At 41.0% G+C, this 12,458-nt stretch overlaps 1 protein-coding gene across 3 annotated transcripts in view; it reads left to right on the forward strand.

Annotated features, from left to right (window-relative positions):
- sorcs2 (sortilin-related VPS10 domain containing receptor 2) overlaps nt 1-12,458 on the forward strand; it is a 671,324-nt gene that overhangs the window by 522,935 nt on the left and 135,931 nt on the right. The window lies entirely within an intron of this gene.

A 12,458-nucleotide genomic window follows, 5' to 3' on the forward strand; every position in this document is an offset into this window, starting at 1 on the left:
ACACATTTGCTAGCTACTAAGTAGCTGCTTGCTACTCATACTAGCAGTTCTGTTAGTACAGCTGGAGATCTTGCTGTCAGAATTCAACACGTCTCTTTCCACAGGGCAAAACAATGTATGGTCATGCAACACTTCATCCAACTGGATATAAAATGAGTAAGGTGCAGTGCATTAGCGCACTGTCACCAAAACAACCACCCCATCCTGCGTAATGATGTGGTCCTTGTCAGAGATGCATCAGGACGGCATTAGCATTTTTACTACAAAACACATGAGGTCAAAAATGTCCCAGACCACCTCGGCAAGTGGTTCAAGTGATCAGATCAGAAATGCATCTTGGTGGCTGTTAGTGCTCTCCAGTTTTGATCAAATCATCTGAGACACATGTGTTGCCAGGTCCAAACACAGTGAGCGGGTCAATTTAAATGATGAGCTATGATGTGCTACGGGTGCTATGGGTGTGCCTCAGGGATCAATTCTGGGGCCCTTGGTTGAACCCACCCCTGCACATATCCCCCACTGGTCTTGCCTCCCTCCAAATTTGTTCTGTGTTTCAGCAAGACCCCACTTCACATAAAGAAAGTTTCATGTTAATACGTAGTGCCAAGAGGCAGTTTGACTGGTGGCCCATGAAGACTTTTCTGTCTATCCTTGACAACTTTAATTACTTTTACATCTACCCCAAATACTAATGCATGCAATTGAGGGGAAAATACCTTGTCCTCACTCAACCTGCTACTTTACAGACCACTATGTAGCACCTCTTTGTTGGTGTCAGATGTTATACAGGACCTCTACCAAAGTGAATCTTTATTCTGGCCTGATACACGATAGCTAACATTAAATATTCACCTCTCAGCACTGATCTAGTCGCAGCCCGTCTCACTGACATATGCAAAGACGATGAATCAGCTGTACTCAAATAGATATACATATATATAAGACATGTAAGTTCTGCTGTCAATGTGAGTGTCACAGGGGGCCGTTTAAGCAGTTTTAGCATGACACCAGCCTGAGTGCTACTGAAGTGTGCTGACTGAATGGATAGCCCAGGGAGACAGCTCATGTATCTTTCAGCTTCAACTAAGAAAACAAAACCTTTAAGACAATCACTACTATTGACACTCTGTCACTGTCAGAGAGGACTGTGTAGAGTGTTTTTTCCGCCAATACATACACACAAATGCAGATATGCATGCACACACACACTGGCGCATTCTCTCTCCTGGAAATGTTTAGAATTACTCTGGGTCCAATGCACCACCTAAAGAGAATTTACAGAACTCAGTAATCCTCAAGAAAGGTGAAAGGGACTGAATTACCTGCATACATGTACACACAGACACACACACACGCACACACTCTGTGTGTCTCTTGGTCTCTTGTCTCCCTCTCTCTCTACATGTGTCCTCTTACTTGGGTGAACAGATAGGTCACTCGTTGCAAAGCTTTTAGGTTGAGCGAACCGGGGGAGGGGAGGGGAGACAGGAGAGAAATAGAGAAGGAAAAGAGGGATAAAGTAAGAGATAAATCAAGAAAAGGAGGTGTGTGTGTGTGTCTGTGTGTATGTGTGTGTATGTGTATGTGTGTGTGTGTACGTGTGTGTGGGAGGGTGTGTTTGTGTGTGTGTGTTTATGGGTGAGAGAGGGATTGTTTCCAGCACCATGTTTTTCCACAGTGAATAATTGAAAGAGTGGAGGATGAAAAATGCAGAGGCCATCAGAGAAAGCAGTTTGCCTCTGTCCTAAGAGACCTGACCTGAGATATAGATGAACCACACACACACACACACACACACACACACACACACACAGCTAGCTGGGCTGTGAAATCACAGGTTACAGTTTTTTCTGCTTCCATCTTGTCTCTTGCTCTCTACCACCCAGGATGCAATTACCTCTCTGTGTTTTTAACACTTTATTTAACCCAGTAACACCATGCAACCACAGGTTACAGTCAGCTTCAGTGGTCAGCAAGAATGTCTTACTCAGGTTGGAGTTCTTGAACTCAGTCTCACACAAAAATGTGTAATCGCCATGCTGTCCAGAGCTTTCACTATAAAGGCTCTGAAATTGTGACATATCTATGTTTATTTTTTGTTTGTTTGACTTTTCTTTCCTATTGGCCTGCATTCACACCATGTGACTGCCAAGTGCCTTTCTGTGGAAAAAAAGGCCGACATTAATTTTATTGTTAATGGAAAGGGCAATATTTTAATATAGTTTCATCATTAAACTGCGTTTTGATAACATTTCTAGCAATAAATGTGCATTTTAGCAAAGACTTGTAACTCAATTTAGACTTGATCACCAATGACTTGTGACTTCACTTAGACTTAAAAATACTTGACTTTTACTTTTTGACTTGACCTTGACCTTTTGACCTGAAAATGCATTTGCCTTCATTTTCTGTACCAACTAACATCAACGCCATACATTCCCAGCAAGTCGCACTTAATCTGCCTGATGATCCCTTTTGTTGGAACTAATCTAACAGCATCCCACTGCAGGACAAGAACCATGGAGGACTAATGCTATGTTGCTGAGCACCATTTTGAAAAAAAAAAGAAGATACCAGAAATGTTGCTCACAATGCAAAGTATGCAGCGGTCAACAAAAAACAACTTGCAGAATGCAAAATGTGCTAGTTGAAAATGACAAACGTGGAATTCCAACAACTTGTTTTAAATAATGAAAATATATTTTGCAAAGCATTTATGATTTTTGTAAATTAAATGTAATATTATTCTGTGTGAAAATGGCATTACATTAGCGGAAGACTTGTCAGTCTTAACTTGGGACCTAACTTGGGACTTAACTTGGGACTTGAGTGCCAAGGCTTTGGACTTGTGACTCCTAAAAAATGATTAGATGCCCCCTTTGGTGTTGAGCTCTCTATTGCCTCTTTTCCACCAAAATGGCTATGGTTCTTCTAATGATTCTGTCCAAGATTTACAGACCCTTGGTGCCTTGGTGCAAAGGAGCTTATGTTCCCACCACTTTTGTGAGGAGCCATTGTAATCAAGGAAGGCTCATCAATGGAGGGCGTTACACTTTGCCAACAGAGGTAAACAATAGCAGAAAATCAGTTTACATTGACTACCTGCAAACTTTTGGTTTGTTTTTACCCAAAAAATAAACATGGACAAACTAATGGGCGCTCTTTTTTTCTGATAGTTGCCATCTCCATCTCCATCTTCTCTTTCCAACTTGTAAAATATGACATGCTCTCTGGTCATTGTTCACACTTCAGGTCATGGACAACCTGCTATAGAAACAAAAGACATAGGGCGCTCACTCAGAAATCTTTTGGAGTGTTTTGGGTGCCGACTCAAAGATCACAGCACTCACCGATAAGCATTAAATTGTTTATTCACACACAGCAGCTAAAAAACTTAAGTGTTTTAGCACTGAGCTTTCTTCAGTGTTATTGTGCACTGTGGGTGTGACCCTTATTAAACAGAGACCCAATGCCAATCAGTCACTAGCTGGTGTAAATCAACATGTGAATTGCAATAAACAATACAAAAGTAGTGAACAATTTCATAATATGACCAAGGTTGCAGCAATTCAAACTATATTCTAAATCAATACAAATACATATAATGTAGGATATAATTACAGGAAAAACATATTTACAAAAATGTCTCACTATTTACTCTATCCGTCACAATCCTGTAGAACCATTAAACATTAAAAAATAGAAAATAGATCATGATAAACTATGTCAGTGACCCCTTAATTGTTATGAGCATAAGCTCAAGAAAATACCTGTGTCCTATATTTACTATGCAAAACTTTAAGCCTCTCTAATAAATCTACACCTTGTCTGATAAGTTACATAAAGTAGTTGTCTCACATAGTTGTCTCACATAAAAACTCATAGAAAACAGGACAACTTTAGTTCCTCATTCAAGCCCCCTGGATACTCAGTTTGTAGGTAATGTATCCAGTAAGCTTCTCTCTGGAGAAGTTTCTTTTCTCTATCCCCTCCTCTTAATAATGGCCTAACAATCTCATGCCCATGAACCTCAATGTACAAACTCTATGGCCAGCAGAATTAAAATGTCTAGCCACAGGAGATTATTCATCTCCATTTCTGATACTATACTTGTGTTCAGAGATTCTAACTCTCAGTTCTCTTTAGGTTTTCCCTACATTATGTCGCACCCCACTGCACACTAGACTAATGGGGTGATTTAGGGTTTGTTTTGTGTTTAGGTAGCTACCAGAAGGTTTACTATTTTAATCAATCTGATATTACTCTTGGTGATACTCGAAAAATATTTCAGACCAATACACCTGATCTAACTTATTAACTGACACCAGACAACTTTATAAAATGAAACAAATATAGTTTACTTAATGTTTTGCGGCAACACAAATATCTACCCTTTAAATTAAAATGAATGATAAAAAAATACAAAAAACACAACTTAGACCCCTTTAAATAATAATAATAATAATAATAATAATGACCTCTGGACTAAATCAAAATTACCTCACTGAGCAATTGCCGCAAAAATATGCACCCATCAGTTGCTTATTACAAATGTATAACAGAATACCTCAATGAGTCAATACTCAATCAATGACCCTTAATAACGGAACATACTTCCTACACTAACATGGGCCCACACACGCACACTCACACACACACTCACTACACCAGAAAACCTCATTGCAGGCCTGTTTGAGGCTCGGGTGCGTTGTGGCCGATGAAAAAACCAGAAACCACACCCCCGGCTCACAGTTCAGATGAAGAAGTCCTCTCCTCCATGCAAAAACAGCGCAGCATTTCCGACTCTCAGATCAGCTGACGAAGTCCTCCGTTCTTCCCCGCAGAAGAACAAAGTCCCAGTTCAACTTAAGAAATCTTCTGCTCCACACCGCCAAAGTGCCACCAGGCAAACTCACAGTTCAGCTGGGTAAATCCTCGGCGGGCTTCACCAAAGAAACCAGACGACCGTGGCGGCCAAGTTTACCTACTTTCCCTGATGAGTCGTCTTTTAACTCCACTTTATGTTGACCAAAATACACACATACACACTAATACTAACCTCAATACACTTGTTAATGAGGAACAGCGTGGTAGTATTTCTTGTACAACTAAAAATACACTCTGTTCATTACAGTGCACTCTTCCCAGTGCTAACTTAGCTGCTGCTTCATGCTGTGTTGTCCGTCTCTAAAACAATAGAACAAACCCACATGACTTCTCTGAATGCAAATCTCGCGATATTTTACTATTTACCTTTAAAATGAATTTAAGATGCATTTATCTTCTTTTTAACTGAAATCTCCATGAATTTATTAATATTCACTGTGTCTCTATTAAGTGTTATGAAAACAACCTTAAGTGTTATGAAAACAATGTTAATTTCGCTTCATTTCTTATATTATTAGGTCTGTCCTCCCTTATGAGGCACTACCTTTATTTAACCCCTCATTTTCTCACAGGGGCTACACCCAGTGGCGGTCCTGGCTAGTTTTGCGCCCAATATTATAACAATATTATTGAATACAAAAGTTTACAAGAATATAGATAACACAATAACATAAATAAATGAAAGAGTATGTAAAACAAATGTCATTCGCACAAATCCTACATCACAAAAAAATATAAATGAAAGAAATATAGTATGCACACATCAATCTGAATTGCACACATCCTTCATCACACAAAAAATAAGATAAATGAATGAAATGGAGTATATCAACACCAATGTAAATTGCTCAAATCCTTCATCACACAAAAAATAAGATAAATAAAAGAAATATAGTAAACACCAATGTAAATTGCACAAATCCTTCATCACACAAAAAATAAGATAAATAAAAGAAATATAGTAAACACCAATATAAATTGCACAAATCCTTCATCACACAAAAAATAAGATAAATGAATGAAATGGAGTATATCAACACCAATGTAAATTGCTCAAATCCTTCATCACACAAAAAATAAGATAAATAAAAGAAATATAGTAAACACCAATGTAAATTGCACAAATCCTTCATCACACAAAAAATAAGATAAATAAAAGAAATATAGTAAACACCAATGTAAATTGCACAAATCCTTTACCACACAAATGCAAATAAATAAAATAAAATAAATAAATAAAAAATAGTAATAATAATTAACATAATCTGAATTCAGTGCTCAGACTGTAGCAGATTTTTCAACCTGGGTCTTTCACCCTGTTTACACTTGGCATTAAAATATGTTCTGGGTGACTGGATTACTATCAGGTAGTGCTTCACCACATGAAAGTGCAGGTGTATAGTGCAATCTAAAACCTGACTTTTCTGGCCTTCTTTGATGCAAAATCATCAATTACATCATCATATGAAATCTGTTGTGCAATTATATGATTGATGCTGATGATGGCAAGTCCAGAGAGATGCTCCTGACATAGTGGACCTCAAGTATGTTTTTATGAGCTTCAGCTTGGAAAAGCTCCTCTCTGCTTCAGCTACTGTCACTGGAAGGGTCAGACCAATTCTGAGAGCAGTCCACAGATTAGGGTAGATTTGTGTGAGGTCTTTCTCATGGATAAAGGTCAGAAGCTCAAGCAGAGTCATTGACTTTGATGGGAGGTCAGGCAAGTTTTTCAGCTCCTTTACAAGCTCTCTGCCATCCACATCTGAGTGTCCCTTAAAGTGCAGTGTTGTTTGTAGGGTCTCACATTGTTTTTGCAACTCACTGTCTGAGAGGCTTTGGAAATCAGAGAGCACTCCAAACTTCTCTCTCACATTCTCCAATGTGGAAAATCGCTCCTGAATGGCTGAAGTTGCAGCATCAACAACAATATTGAAAAATGTGACCTCCAGCTTCTGCAGAGCATCACTCAAAGGCTCATCAGTTGCCTCATATGAAAAGTGACGCTTTGTGGACCTCAGCCTCTTTTGTTGCAGAACAGCCTCAACATTAATTTCTTCACAAATATCCTTCGTTGACATTTGTGCCGTCACAAAGCCTGTTGCCCTGTAGCTTTGGAGACCCTTCTCAATCTTTTTGAGAAGACTGACTGCCACATCAACTTGCATGCTGGGAGACTGCATCAACTTGCTCACATGGTGTGTCTGGCTCAAGATGTCATACCACACCACTGTGCAGATGCTGAAGCGGTATGATCCCACCTCCTCTGACAAGGACTGGGCCTCGACCTTGATGATGGAGTCTTTGGTATTATCTCCAGTGTTGGGGGTAACGAGTTACAAAGTAACGAATTACTGTAACGATATTACTTTTTGGGATAACGAAGTAAAGTAACGCATTACTCTAAAAATATCGGTAACTACACTACTTTACTAGACTACAGGAACGCGCTTTCCTGCGTTACCTAGGCCGTGTTTGCCTGTGCTGTGTCTGTCTGTTTAAGTGGTGCAGGAATTATGTGCGTGCTGCGGCTGCTGTCTGTGTGCGTGCACGACGCGTGCTGCATAGAGAGGGGCGAGTGACGTTGCTGCCGGTACGAACAGGAGAGAGGGAAATGGAGACGGAGACTGAGACGGAGACGGAGACTGAGACGGAGACGGAGACGGAGACTGGGAGGTTCGGCCAGTGGCGATATTCCCACTTCTTTCAGTTTATAGCTCGAAAGGACAAAAATATTCGAGTGAAATGCACTCTATGCCCAGGCGACAGGCTCCTTTCAACTGCTGTCCTGTATCTACTCGGTAAATTAAGAAATGGGAAAGTAAAGTAATAAGTAGTGAAGTTACTTTTCAAATGCAGTAACTAGTAAAGTAATTTCATTACAATTGACAGAAATAACTAGTAATAAATAACTAATTACTTTTTTTGAGTAACTTCCCCAACACTGATTATCTCTCACCTCAATCAGTGCCTCTCTCACAGCAGCTGCCTGATATCTCAGGGGCTCAACACTCATCACTTTACTCTCCCACCTTGTGTCAGTCCACATCTTCAAAGTGATGCCCACATGTTTTTTCAGTATGGCCCATCTCTGAGTGGAGGCTGAAAACAGGGTGAAAAGCTTGTGTAGGATGCCAAAGTAATTCATGGCATCAGTGGAAGCCTTAGCAGCATCGGCCACAACCAAATTCAGGGTATGAGCCCCACATGGCACAAAAAGAGCTCTCAGATTCATTTGGAGAAGCCTGGCTTGAACACCTTTGTTTTTCCCCTTCATCTTTGCCCCATTGTCGTAAGCTTGTCCTCTGCAGTCCTCAAAATAAACTTTTAGCTCCTCTAATCTCTTTAGAATCAGAGATGCCAAATGCAGACCTGTTGATACCTCTGCCTCCAAAAACCCCATGAAATGTTCCTTTATGCAGGGCTCTGTCAGTGACATCACACGAATTACAACTGACAGCTGTTCGGTGTGACTGATGTCTGGCGTGCAATCGAGTATAACAGAAAAATATTTTGCCTGCTTGATGTCTCTCACCATTTCTGATATTATCTTGCTGCTCAACAAATCAGCTAGTTCGTTTTGTATACTGTGACTGAGGTAGCTAGCGTGACCAGAGGTGCTTTTTGTACACGGTTAAGGTGCTCTTTCATTATTGGGTCAAACTGTGCCATTAGTTCTACCTCTTTGAGGAAATTGCCATTAGATAGCGTGTACAACGTTTCTGTACGCCCCCTTAGTGCCAAATTTCTCACTGCCAGAGACTGCACAATTGCAGTCAAACGTGCCAACACTGCTCTCCATCTCATCATCTCAGCCTCTAGAAGTGCCATCTCCTGGTTATCAATTGTTTCCCCCTTTTTTATCCTGACTGCCAGTTCTTTCCATACTTTCATGGAGTTGAGGTGTTCTGGACTGTTGTCATGAGAGGTGAGCAAATAACTTGCATGTTTCCAGTCTGTCAGGCCTGAGCTTGTCAAGTTAATTGTCTTCTTAGAAAATAGTTTGCAGCAGAAGCAGTAAAGGCTGTTGTTATTCACTGAATACACTAACCAACTTCTGGGAATCTTTTCACCATTAACTAATGTCTTCTTGAAATACTGGTGATGGCAGCTTCTTCCATCCACCTCATTCCTGGGGAAAACAAAGTCAGCCGGTACCTCACTTGGTCCTCTGCAAACCAGCTGTGTCCGAATTCTGTCAGTCGGACTGAAGGCCAATTAGCAGGGTCAGTAGACAGAGGCTCATCCTCAGGCACAGGATTTGGTGGGGATTCTGGTTGAAGCATTTCTAATAAAGAGCATATGGTATTATCATTAGTTTTAGTATCATTTGTTATTGGCAGCATTTATAGTGTTTACAAAAGTAAAAAGTTATGCAAGAATGCACACATACACTCCCCACACATGCACGGACGAACACACACATACACACACCTGACAAGTCCTGCAAAGATGTGGCTGCAGAGGTAAATGGCTCTTCCTCATCAGACTCCAGGAGCATCTCAGAGGCCTGTGTGGCTGCAGAGGTAGACAGCTCCTCAGACTCCATGAGCATCTCAAAAAATAAGATAAATAAAAGAAATATAGTAAACACCAATGTAAATTGCATGAGCATCTCAGAGGCCTGTGTGGCTGCAGAGGTAGATGGCTCCTCATTTTGGCCAGTGGGAGCTGCTCCAAAATATTTCAGAAGTGCCCCTGAATTTACAATTAAGATATAATGTAAGTTGGATCACACTTAACATGCATCAGTTACCCAATTAAAATAAACCATAATAATGCCATAATCATGATCATTTGTTAACATCCTTTTAACCAAGCATAACACACTACAAATTATTCAAAAGCTATATCACATAAAGCTTACAAAATATCATGTCAATGTATATTGACATGAATGTTATACAAGTTATTTAAGTTAGCATAGACCCACCTATAGCATGAAAAATTCCTCAGTCACGACGTACTATTGTTTACCAAATTCCCAGACTAATAGGCCCAGGTGTACTTGCACTTGTGTTGCAAACACAAACTAGTCTATTGGTGAAATTAATTGCATGACTTCGTGCCTCAAATTTCAAAGCTAAAAACCAAATACAGTCGTCGTAGTAGCAGCATATTAGCAAGAGGATAATAAATAGCGTATAGGCTACTGTTTCATTACGTACAATTAATGTCACTCATAGAGACCTGCATACCTTTATCTTTTGCCCGTTTCTCCTCTTCTTCTTCTTTCCTTCTCTTTCTAAACTGTGCACCTGATGGTTTCTTCGGTCTTTTGTCCATGTCCCCTTGACTCGACTTAACATTATCAACTTCTCCGTCCGTCAAACCCCCAGAGTCAAGATTGACGTGATGTAAACAAATTCACGTTGATGCAGGCCAGGCACAGATTCGTGCCGGCTTTTTTTTTTTTTTAACATTTTCACAAAAACCAATAAATTTAATAATATCTATGATAATTTTATGAATGAAATACAATGTATTTGGGAGCAGAAGTTTGTGTTGTGTGGCCTGGGATCATAACAGGTCAGTCTATCCCTCGCCCCCCCCCTTGCTTTTCCCCTGAGAGTGAGACTCAACCTGTTCTCAACCTCTGCAGCTGCGAGTTGATCCCCCTCCGTCTCCCCCCTTTTCTTCTGACGCACACAACCTGTATACATGACTCTCAGCAGCAAGTCGACATGATAGTAGGGGCGCCCCAGCACCTACTCCACTAACGTGATGTGGAAATGCGCGTTATTAGTCTAGAAAACTGGCGATTTTTATTATTATTTTTTATTTTATTTTTAAAATTTTTTTTTTTTTTTTGAGGGCGCTCGTGCGCCCCCAAATAGATTGTGCCCTGGGCGGTCGCCCACATTGCCCATAGCAAAAACCGTCCCTGGCTACACCCTCCCTCTTCTAAACTTTTTGACGTCCCCATCAAACTACAGATTAGATAACCTGAATCGGTTGGAAATGTCTGGAGGGTTTTGAGTTAGAACAATGACAGCACAAGGCCATAGAGTGAGACCAGATGGTTCAGCATGGGAGGTATCTTGAATCTCTGTGTCACTTCCAACCAATACACCGTGGCTTAGAACAGTCAAGGGCTGGTTGAATGGCTTTCCAAGTTCATCGTAACTCAGTCTTATCACTGGCTTCTTCACTCTCTTTGAGCTTTCAACTAGGATCTCATCATCTTCCAATTCTTCGCTCACATTTACCTCTGCTCCCTGTTCTGAGTCTCTCTCTGTCTCTGTCTTTGAATGTTCAACTTGCATCTCATCCTCCTCATTCTCATTTACATCTGCTCTCCCTTCTAAGTCTCTGTCTGCATCTAGATCAGCGATAGGAAGCACATGAGCATCCGGAATGTCCACAGTCTCCACAATCAATTTCTGTCACTTTTCTGGCTGGTGAAGTTACTTGGACTTCATCAGGTGCTTGACTTTGCTGCCTTGTGAACAACTTGGGCTGTGACAACAGATCTCCCCACCCTTGCCCCAGTGGTCTGGGTGGATCAACAACTTCATAGTCTGACTTTAAAGAGAGTGAGTCATCTCCATTATTGACAATTGGTGGGGGAATTTGAACCTGTCTCTGCTGTGACCTTGTTCCAGGCCTCTGTGGCAGCTCTAGTTCATCCCTATCTGTAGACAATCTAACTAGATAGCCAATGGTTTCGGTGCACTGTTTTCACCACTCCCATTCCCCTCTCTGGTTTCACTTGGTAAACTGAGAGTTTTGCCATTTTTCCCACAACAATGTATGGCATTGACCTCCATTTATCCTTCAGCTTATGCTTTCTTGTGACACCGAAATTTCTCAGTAACACACGATCTCCTTCTTCCAAGACTTGCTCTTTTACCAGCCTGTCATGCGCTTTTTTGTTTCTCTTATGACTCTTGTCATGGCAGCTTCTGTAGCGGGTTTGTAGGCTTTGTGGAGACCTGTTCTCAGTTTGGTTACATACTGCTGGTAAGTCACACCCCTCTCACCCCAATTAGACACTCCAAAACAGATGTCTACAGGCAAACGGGCTTCTCTCCCAAACATTAGCAGATAAGTTAAGTAACCAGTTGCCTTGTTATGGGTGCAATTGTATACTGATGTTCTGACTCCACTTCTGCTTCTGATTTGGAGCTAGAGTGCCAAACATAGAGAGGAGGGTGCGGTTAAACCTCTCAGGTTGTGGATCTCCTTGAGGATGGTAAGGCAATGTTCTGGACTTACGGATCCCCAGCATTCCCAGGAGGTCTTGGATCAGTCTGCTTTCAAAATCCTGCCCTTGATCCGAATGTACCCGGGCAGGAAGTCCATAGTACACAAAGTATCGCTCGCACAGAATCTTGGCTACAGTGGCAGCTTTTTGATCTTTTGATGGAAAACTGGCCGTATTGAGTGTAGTACACTGCCTTGGCGTGGTCTTTAAATTTTCCCTCTGGGAGACTCCATAACTCAACTTTCCCTGTACAAATGGGGCACACGTCAATAGAAACTGTTTTATTAACCCAGAGGAGTTAACAGAGGGGTCTAAATTACCTTTGTTGAGACTCCCCTGTTGACATCTGCAAACAGGTTCTACTTTT

This window comes from Plectropomus leopardus, chromosome 23 (assembly GCF_026936395.1).
Source record: "Plectropomus leopardus strain MGB_pleo_1.0 chromosome 23, ASM2693639v1, whole genome shotgun sequence".
In the NCBI taxonomy this organism is placed as follows: Eukaryota; Metazoa; Chordata; class Actinopteri; order Perciformes; family Serranidae; genus Plectropomus; species Plectropomus leopardus.